The sequence below is a fragment of the Limulus polyphemus genome, unplaced genomic scaffold (assembly GCF_000517525.1).
Source record: "Limulus polyphemus unplaced genomic scaffold, Limulus_polyphemus-2.1.2 Scaffold1149, whole genome shotgun sequence".
Lineage (NCBI taxonomy): Eukaryota > Metazoa > Arthropoda > Merostomata > Xiphosura > Limulidae > Limulus > Limulus polyphemus.
The window spans coordinates 295,754-306,255 of NW_013666759.1; the positions used below are offsets into that span (position 1 = coordinate 295,754).

At 37.6% G+C, this 10,502-nt stretch overlaps 1 protein-coding gene across 1 annotated transcript in view; it reads right to left on the bottom strand.

Annotated features, from left to right (window-relative positions):
* The window catches only part of LOC106462357 (protein GDAP2 homolog), a 136,517-nt gene extending 130,403 nt beyond the window's left edge, over positions 1-6,114 (bottom strand). The window contains exon 1 of the mRNA XM_013922275.2: positions 5,746-6,114. The gene's annotated coding sequence lies outside the window, so the exon portion shown is untranslated. The remainder of the gene's footprint in view (positions 1-5,745) is intronic.
* Positions 6,115-10,502: the final 4,388 nt, after the last annotated feature.

Genomic DNA, 10,502 nt, shown 5'->3' on the forward strand with positions numbered 1-10,502 from the left:
GGGATAAGGGAGCTAACACCCCAGCCCAAATTTCAAATGAGTGGGCCCAACCAATTTCTTACCAGTGGAAGGGACCACTTGCAGAAGAAACTCTTCAGCTTGGGACTGGGAAAGTAACGATTTTGCTGTACTCCACTAGAAGAATTTTGATGATATATGCATTGGGAAGAACACCGGAGAGTGTGCATGCACCACTATCATTAGGCATAATCATCTGGAATTGAGTTCCCACTGAGAAATAGTTACTATGACTAAAGACAAAAAGCATGAATGGCAGGACTACACTTTTCTGTCTTTTTCTAGGAAAAGATGCTGAAACAGCCATGTCAATTGTATAGATATATTGCTAAGGCAGTCTTACAGGGTTGGATGGGTTTAATGCATTCATTCTCTTATGCTTGATGCAGATTCTGATTAAATATTCCCTGTGAGACAACATCAGCCATTTGGTGGGATCAAATGGCACCAAGCATGAAGAATGGAGTGTATAGTTCCTCAAGTATTAATCAGTCTAGTGTGTCTTGCCTCCTCCTTGTTTGTATTGACTCTTTTTTTGTATGATCTCGTGCAACATAAGAGAATGTACAGAAAAATAATGTTATACACATGGAGATGCCATGAAACATATGAATGGCATTGAGATGAATGAAAAATCAACAGGCAAAACTCACCTCACTACAGCCTCTGTGCAGACTGGAAAATGGTAATTGGAGAGAGGCAAAAACTAGAGGCACATGAAACCACCCAATGATGTAAGTAATGGGAGATGAAAGTGTCAGGTATAGATCACACATCAGCCTGTAAGACCTCCTTCAATGGCTGGCAAAGAAAACAGGCAGGAAAGTAGGTGATATGCTGAACCTGATGAGAGAAGATGCAAAAAATATATGGGCAGACTCACCCAGAGAGGAATATACAAGAAGGATAAGCTGGTGAACCCAACCAGTTAAAGTGGAAGAGGATAAGTCTCAAGAGGAGGAGGTCTTCCATGGTAAAAACAGCAATGGCACAGTCCACGAAAAGAGACAGTCAATAAAGGACATAACAGTTGATCAAGATTGGAAAGATCATACACCGAAGAAACAGAGTGGAGAGTGATGGGAGAAAACATTCAATCATGCTTCTGTTCAGCCCAAGACTTCAGAAGAAAGGAGTGATCTGGAAACAAAATCGACCGGTCCCTGTGATAGAGTACAGGAGGCATCTAAGATGTAAATATAATTATGATGACTACAAAGTTTCTAGAGAAGCAGGGGAACCTCTTGTGCAGGAAGAAAAGGAGAGAGTAGTCCATTGGACACCAAAATTTTCATTTGTCGAAATACTGAGTTGGAATAAAAAACTGTTTTGGAAAGTTGGACCAGCTAGCCCAGATGAGAAGCATACCAAAGATGAATGGAGGTAGCAATCATCAAATCCCATTAAGATGGTAAAAAAGGCCCAAAATATGCACATGTTTAACAAAGAAATGCATAAGAGGCACTAGCTAACTGAAGTGAAAGGCATGGAATGGAAAGACATGTCCATTGTGGACACAGAAAAGGAACTGAACACAGGTCAAATGGGAATATGAAGAAAAGCAACTGAAACATTGACTTTGGTAATCCACAGCCTGGGTGAGAGGTCCCAATGCAGACTGAGAAAGTCATCCAACTAGAATTGAGGAACCACAAGAAAGTGATTCTGAGATGAAAGTTTTATAATAGGGTGCCAATCTTTCATCTTCTTGGGAACAACTAAGAGATGGGAATAAAAACACTGAGTGGGGTGGGTGACAGATTCTATAGCCTGCACTCCCAACAAAGAGGTATCTACATCCTGAAAACAATAAAGGTGCAGAAGATAGAAAAAGAGGATAAGGAGAAAGAGGAGATGGAGTATGAAAATGAGAAAGAACTTGCACAACCTAAGGGTCTCTGGAGATGGGAGACAACAAGTTGCCTGAATTATAGCCCAGAATTGGCTAAAAAAATTCACCACTGAAAGCCCTGAAGGCCAGCTCTGCGGGAAGGGCAACAGCACACAGAAGTAATGGAATGAGAAACAGAAGGGTTCGTCTGATGTGTCAGAAGAGAAAGGAAAGCAGACTGGGGGGGGGGGGGTCTAATCGATTCCAACTGTTGAGAATCAAGAAACAGAAAACTGATCCAAAGCCCATAGAGGGTGAGGCATGTTAGCACCATCAGTTATCTGAGAGACAAAATGCTCTGCATGAACCCTAATATCCGGGGAAGGGGGGAACACAAAATCCTGAGAGAAGGGGTAACGTGTAAGAAAGAAGGAAGAGGATTATAACAAATCAGGGAAATAGATGAGACAGAAAACAGCTGAGATATCATATCTAAAAAAGCTGTATTAGGCCTAGTTGATTCTGCAGTAGGGGCATAGGAAGACACAGCAAACTCGGGTGGAGGAAAAATGCTGTCATATTCCTTGTTGACCCAAATAGGTTCTGCATGTTCAGGAGAAATACAGGCAACATCAGGAGAAGCAGGTTGACTCATATAACAATCAATCTCACGGTGGAGAAGAGCCAATAATTCCATACCCGAGTTATTTCCACCTGCTGCCTGTGTAAGTGTGTTGGTAGAAGGTATTACCTCCAAAGTGGTAAATTGGACTTCAAAATTCATTGTTAACAATGAATGATCAAACATCACAGTGTTAGAATAAAAAAAAATGAAAACTGGGAAAAATAAGTTATCTTGAAGTTTGAGAAGTTTTGTAAAATTGAAAAGAACAATTCCATTTCAGAATTAATTTTTAAAAAATGCACTAGGTTTAAAGTGAAGAGCACAATAAAAAATGTCTGGACATGAGCACTGTCAAATGAAAAGTGATAGTTCAGTGGAATAGAATAATGTCAGGAGGGTGTGTAGCACTCCTATTGGTGGAGGGTTGTCATATGATAATTTACATGGAAGATGCAGTTGAACCATGTTGACCGTAAGGTATGTGGGACCTCAAGACTTGTGGCATGCAAAAAAAATATTTGCATATAGAAGGCAGTGCTGAATGAAAATAGCTATTTATGTGAGAAAAGGTAATGTACTGTATCGGAAATCTTTCTTTACTAATCTTTTGACAGTCTTTGAAGAGACTACTGCTTAAGAATGCATTTGACAAGATGTCACATAAAAGGCTAGTTAAAAAACTTCTCTCTATTAATGTGGAGGATAGGCTGGGTCATTGGAGAGAAAATTGGCTGGATTGAAGAAAGTATAAGGTTGTTATAAATGGAGTTCAATCAAGCTGGGTTCATGTCACAAGGGGGTACCTCAGGGCTCAATCTTAAGACTTTTTCTCTTTTTAACTTACATCAATGACACAGATGAAGGAATGGTAAATAACTTATTTAAATTCACTTGTGATATTCAAGTTTTAGGTGTTGCTGGCTGTGAGGGATGCTGTTGCTTCACAAAAGGATTTGGATTATTTGGTGAGGTGGGTGAGTAAATGGTAGATGGCTTTTAATTATAATAAATGCAAGGTTATGCATGAGAGATATCACAATTTGAATTATAGGTAAAATTTTGATATCAATAACTTTAACAATGTTATGGAAGATAAAGATCTTGGTATTCTGGCTGATCAGTCTATTAAGCAATCCAAGCAAGGTGCTGTTGCCAGTAGAAGGGCAAACAGGATTTTAGGTTACATCTACTATCTACAAAAATATTGAATACAAGTCTAAAGAGGTTATAGTGTCATTGTATAGGTCACACTGGTTAGGCCACAATTGGAATACTGTGTTAGTCTTGGGCTCCTTACCTTAAAAAAGACAATGAATTGTTAAAAGGGTTCAGAGGAGGGCTACTATGATGATACCTGGGATGGAAAAGTTGTCATAAGTGGATAGGTTAAGATCTCTGAAATTGTTTTCTCTTGAAAAAAGAAGAGTAAAAGGGGATCTGATTTAGGTTTTTAAGATTGTTAAGGGAATTGATAGGGTTAATGCATCACCATTTTCCATATTCAGTGGTGACTATGGTCAGACTCTTGGACAAAATATAAATTTTGGCAGGGAGGAGTCATCTTCAGCTAAGACAGCTTTATTTTTCTAACAGGGTATTTGGTATTTGGAATGGGTTACCTTTATGTGTGGTAGATGTAATTAATTTAAGGGAGTTTCCGAAAAGGATTAATACATATTTGAATAATAACAGTTGGTTTTGAGGATTTTATTTTAGTTTAGTATAGTGAATAGGATGGCCTAGATGAACCAGCAGGTCCCTTGTTATCCTTAAAAGTTAGATTATATGTTGTTGTACATAAAAATAGATAAAATAATTTTCAGGTAAAAATCAGGCAATTGTTTGTTTAATATTCAAATTGGACTTACATGGAAAAAGACTATGTGGAGGAGGATATTTTAGTTTTAAGTTTTGTGAAAACAAATTGTGCATAAGTAAAATCAAAAGGTAATGACATTTGAAATACTAAATAGAATGAACAATACTGTTAAGAAAAGTAATAATAAAGAAATAGTTTAGTGTATCTTACTTAGGGAACACATAAACACTAGCTGTTGGCTTAAACTGTTGTCACAGAATTAATTTTCTTTCACAAATGTAACATCAGCATAACTTATCTGAATTCTGCTCAAACTATTCCTAATATGTACTTTGATCAATGCAAACCAATAAAGCCACTCCACAGTGTAATCTATGGAGTGGTATCTGTGACATATTTATAACAACATGTTACTGTTTAAATTGTGTCAAGTTCATAGCAGTAATAGTCCTATGGTGCATCCAAAAAACTAATGTTTATGAAAATACAGAGTAATTAAGTAAATAACATTTGTGCTGCTCATGTACATATATAGCAATGTTAAAAGCAATAGAAAGAACACAATATACTAAATATAATAAGTAGTATCTATAAAAACTTAACACTAACAAACATAGAGCTGGCTACAGGCAGTAATAGACAATGTTAAATCTTCCAAAACAAAATACAATAAGCCAATAGAAAGTTCAATGAAAATAATAAAACAAGGAAAGTTACAACACTCTTTACTATTGCAAGGTAAGCAATTATCAAAAGGCAATTAACTAAACTAATGATATATTGTCATACAATAAACAAAATTGTTTTATAGCTAATATTAACTACTAATAATAATAATAGCTTAAGTTAAAACTAATAGGAGGTAAGAACAGTGGTGGTCAATACACTGAGGCAGTTTACTATTCGTATTACCCTAGAAATATCCTAAAGATTTAAAGTATAGATGTGAAAGTTCTAAAATGGTAGTGAAACTGTGTAAAACTTATAAATCCATAATCTTAAAATGTGCAATTACAAACTTTGATTGTGAAAAATGAGAGTATGTATACGAGTTCTACCCACAAACTCTTGTAGTTGTAACTTTAAATGTGAATTGTAAGTTGTATTCGTAATGATGAACATCTATTCTATTCCTACTGATTATCTTACTCTTACCATTATCTTCTCAAAAGAAAATATGATTAAAAAAGCTTAAGATAACCATTCTAAAGTAGTAGTAATAGTAGTATCAACCCTCTGAACTTTTTCCATTCCAATAAGTCGATATACTTTTTATTAAAGAAACAAAAACTGCACATAGCAATAGTATTCTACGTAAGGCCTAACTACTGTTTTGTAATTGTAATAATTTTGTATACAGAACACAAGCTTAACGTTAGAATGAAAGTAAAAGAACATTTCTGTGCTAAAATCAAACTTTTAGAAACATTATAAAACGTCTTAATAGCTCACCCTGTGAAAACGAATAAACAATGTCTTTCTTAAGACTTAAGTAACGTCCCAAAAAGAAAGTCAGAAGTAATTCACGTACGAACGAGTTGAAATACAACAAATTGTAGAATAGTGGTTCATACTCATCATCACCACCCAGTTGAGTTTGACTCAGAGCTAAGTAAATGGATTTGCTTCCCGATCCTTAAAATATCAAAATTTGGTAACGCTGAAATTGTGAAAATAGTCAAGTTTGTGATAATGCTGTAGGTAAAAGGTGTATAAACTGTACTTATATCCTAAAATTTGTATAACTTCTAGCTTTAGTTTCTTGATGCTTTGTAACTTAGAAGTTACACTCAAGTTAGAGCGTATATTATTTGTGTGCAAGCCCACCGACAGGGGGGGGCAAATGCCCAGGGGCACGGGCGAATGAAACCTGGTTATACCGTAAAGCCCGCAAAGCATCTTTAGGTTATATCTTCATTTAATGATAAAAACCACAGTTTTTGGCTTTTCTTTGCATACATTAAGACGCTTGATACATTAAGAACGACTGAAATAATAATTTTAGTAATAATTAATATTTTTACGACAGCGGAAGTCACGTGATGCTGGGAGCATGCGCGCTGGAGTTTCTCGCAGGATCATGAATTTGCCCTGCAACTCTAGTCTGATAGAAATGCCCTCGTTTTTAATATATAAGCCTGGCGAGAAAAACCAGGGTGTTGGGAGATAGATAATTGAGTCACGCTAACAGTAGGCACCGTAAGTAATATGTGTAAATCGCTGTGATTTATCTGTGATTTATAGCGTGTGTTATAAAGTTTGTTGAGTTTAAAGAGACTGTGGAAATTCTGTGTATTACAAAAAGTTGTATCGAGAAAGAATAAACTGGTTTAAGCAAGAAAGGACTGAAGTTCCTCAGAAAGAATTTCTACCGGAAATTATCAAACAAGCAGATAAGTAACAAATTGGTGTCAGAGAGTAGGACCGAAAAAAAAAGAAGAAGAAGATGGAAATGAAAAGTGGCAAATCAAACCACGACTTAGCAGATTTGAAGGCAGCAATACAAGAACAGTAAAGGAAACAAAAAGAACTAAAAAATAAGAAAAAAAGAGATTACAGTAGTGGTTGCAGGAAAAGAAAAGAAACAAGAAGAACGAGAAAAGCAATGTTATGTCTCTGTTTGTTTGTTAATTTCCCATAAAAATTCTTTCTGAAAACTTCAGCGATACAAGTCCTTTCTTAAATACAACTAGTTTATTCTTTCTCAATACAACTTTGCAATACACAGAATTTCCACCGTCACTTTAACTTAAACACACGCTATAATTCAAAATAATTCACGCACTTTTCTTACAATTACTACCACTCACTTGACTCAATTATCTGTCAATCTGCAGTTATATCTCCACTTTATTTGCCGGGCTTATATACAAAAATAGAGGGCGTCTGGCAAACACTATATTTGCCAGGAACAGTCATGATCCTTTTAGAAACTCATGACGTGTTACCAAAGTCACGTGACTTCCGCTGTCGTAACACTACCCCTTCCTTAGTATTGTTCGTCTCGAACAATAGCCACTTACAATCACCCAATAGATAATTAACAATAACTTGATTAAATGTACAGAATTTACAAACACAAAATTAAAATACAACAAAGTCTCCTAATTTTACAGAACGTATTTTCTTCTGTACTGGCCTCCGTCTCGTTAGCTCCATTAGGAAATGTCCTATTATCGGTAACAGTCACATCAGTGGTAGTAACTTCGTCAAGGGCTTCACTGTTTCCCTTCTCTAAACAGTGGCTTTTTCAGGTGACACGTCTTCAGCAGCATCATTTGTTCTGTTGTTCACTTCCAACTGAAAGGTCCTGGACTGTGATAACGCCAAAGCCTGTTGGCATGCACCAGCTTTGGCTTACCTCGCCGACCACATTTTATTCGGAAAGTCACCTCACGTCAGAGAGAGGATCCACTATGTCATATGGGCCTTCCCATGGAGAAGACAACTTAGGAGACTTCCCTTTTGGTCTTCCTGGTATTGTTCAACCACACCTTGTCACCTGGTACAAAGCTGACTTCTTTAGATCTCTCATCATAACATAGCTTCATGGAATCAGCAGACGTTTTTAAGTTTGGACGCACTTGATGGTGAATATCATCCATTCTTTCAGATAACACTTTCACGAACTCTGACACATTTTCAGGACATCTTCATAAGGTGGGCGTCCTGTTATCAGGTCCAATGGCAACCGAAGTTCCCGACCAAACATCAGCTGTGCTGGATTGTATCCAGTGGCTTCATGCCCTGCTGTTCTATTGGCCATAACAGGAGAGGGAGTAAGACATACCAGTCATCTTGGTGGCTATTACAAAACTTTGCCAGTTCCTGTCCACGTGTCCAATTGTACTTTTCTACCATTCCATCAGGCTGTGGGTGAAGTGGCGTTGTCCTGGTCTTTCGTATGCTAAACAACTTGCAGCATTCATGGAACACAACTGATTCGAAGTTACGGCCTTGATCTGAATGCAGTACATATGGCATACCAAATCTGAAGAAGAAATCACTAATAGCTGCAGCAACAGTTGTAGCTTCCTGATTTGGTATTGCATATGCCTCAGGCCACTTGATGAAATAATCCATCACCACACAAATGTACCTGTTTCCAGTACGAGTTTGGGGCAAAGGACCAGCAATGTCAATGGCTACTCTTTCCATTGGTGCACTAACCTGATATAACTTCATTGGAGCACATCCCTTATGCTTGGGCCCCATTTTAGCACAACATGTACTGCACGTCCTGCACCATTCTTCCACATCTTGCCTCATACCTATCCAGTAAAATCTCTGCCGTAGGCAACTCAATGTCTTCTTAACTCCAAGATGTCCTCCTGTTAAACTATCATGGGATTGATGCAGCACAACTTCCCATAACTTTCTTGATATAACTGTTTGCCAGATCGTTACTTTCCCAGCTGCAGTCTCCCATCACCGGACAAGACTACCATCTTCAAGTTTCAACTGGTCCTATTGTGCCCAATAGTTCTTTGTCACAGGGCTTAAGCTAGACACCTTCTCCCAAGCAGGGTGCAAAACACTTGCTTGTAGAAAATCAATTATTGGCTTCAAATATTGGTCTTTCTCCTGTTCAGCTTTAATATCTGTACTTGGTTCCACTTCACCCTCATCAACTCCTTCAGTCACTTGGACTTCAGCTCGATGGCACCTGGTTAGTTCAACCTCTCTCTTTTGCAGCAATGTCTGCTCTCATTTCTGCAGGGTCTTTGGCTCAGTCCATCGGTATTTCCATGAGATTTTCCTTCTCTGTATTCAATATCATAATTGTACTGATCTATCTTTCCGATTCAACGTGCCAGTTCTTTAATGATCTTAACCAGCATAATGCAGCATGGTCTGTCCTGATGGTAAACTTTGCACCAGAGAGGTAAGGATGGAAATATGTCAGACTCTTTACTATAGCAAGGAGTTCACTCCATATTACACAGTAGTTCCTCTCTGGTCTACTTTGGACCCTATTGAAGTAGGCCACCATATGTTCGTTTTCGCCCACTTTCTGAAACAACACTCCTCCAATTCCGACATTACTAGCATCACAATCCAGTATGTATGGCAGTGAGGGATTTGGAAGCTATAAAATTGGAGCTGAGGCCAATTTTTCTTCAAATGTCTTGGAAACATCCTGACAAAAAAACTGGCCTTTTTTGGTCAAATCATGTAGTGGAGCAGTTATAGCGGCAAAGTCCTTCACAAAATTCTGGTAATAGGTACAGAGTCCCAAGAAACTTCTTAACTCTCCCACATTATCTGGTGTTGGCCAATCATGCACTGCTTTCACCTTGTCAGGATCAGTTCGTACACCATGCTCGCTTACAATGTGACCCAAGTAAAGCAGCTGTTTCCAGAACAAGTGATATTTCTTGGGATGGAGTTTGAGGTTTGCTGCTTTCACATAAATGAATTACCGAACAAATCAATTTCCTGCATTTAATTGCAATAAATCGTATTTTTTACTTTACTTTATAGCAATGACAGGTATAGTAAAAACCTAATTACCCTTTCGAGCATGCTTCGTGTGATGTTTGGTACGAAGCAGAATTTTAGGATGTCCCAAAACATTGGATATGCTATTTCTGGAGCCCTATCTTTAATTTCCGAATAAATTTAAATAAATATAAATATAAATGTTACGAAATAAGCATGTAGCTAAATGAGATGGTAAATACCACAACGCTAAAAAAAATAGAAAAATAATTATGATATATGTTATAACTTAAGAACGAGACCACGTAGTTGGAGAATAAGGAGTGAAGGCTAGAGCTTAAGTACCATACCGTGGTTGAAGAATAAGGAGTGAAGGCTGGAGCTTATGTACCATACCGTGGTTGAAGAATAAGGAGTGAAGGCGGGACCTTAAGTACCATACCGTGGTTGAAGAATAAGGAGTGAAGGCGGGACCTTAAGTACCATACCGTGGTTGAAGAATAAGGAGTGAAGGCACTAAATAGAGCAGGTTATCTTGCTTAATTCGAATGATAAGTTCAAATGGAAAGATTTTCTATTTGCTCTCCAGTCTGTATAGTTTTGCATAAATTAATGAATAATAGGCTTAGCGTTTGGACTGCGCTCCCCTCCCACCTTACCCTAGCTACAGCTCTGCACGCACAATTCAACTCAGGTTGGAATTTTTATATCCACAAAGTTTCTTCCAATTTTTTTGTTCTTAATTTGATGCACTTCCAAAATATTGT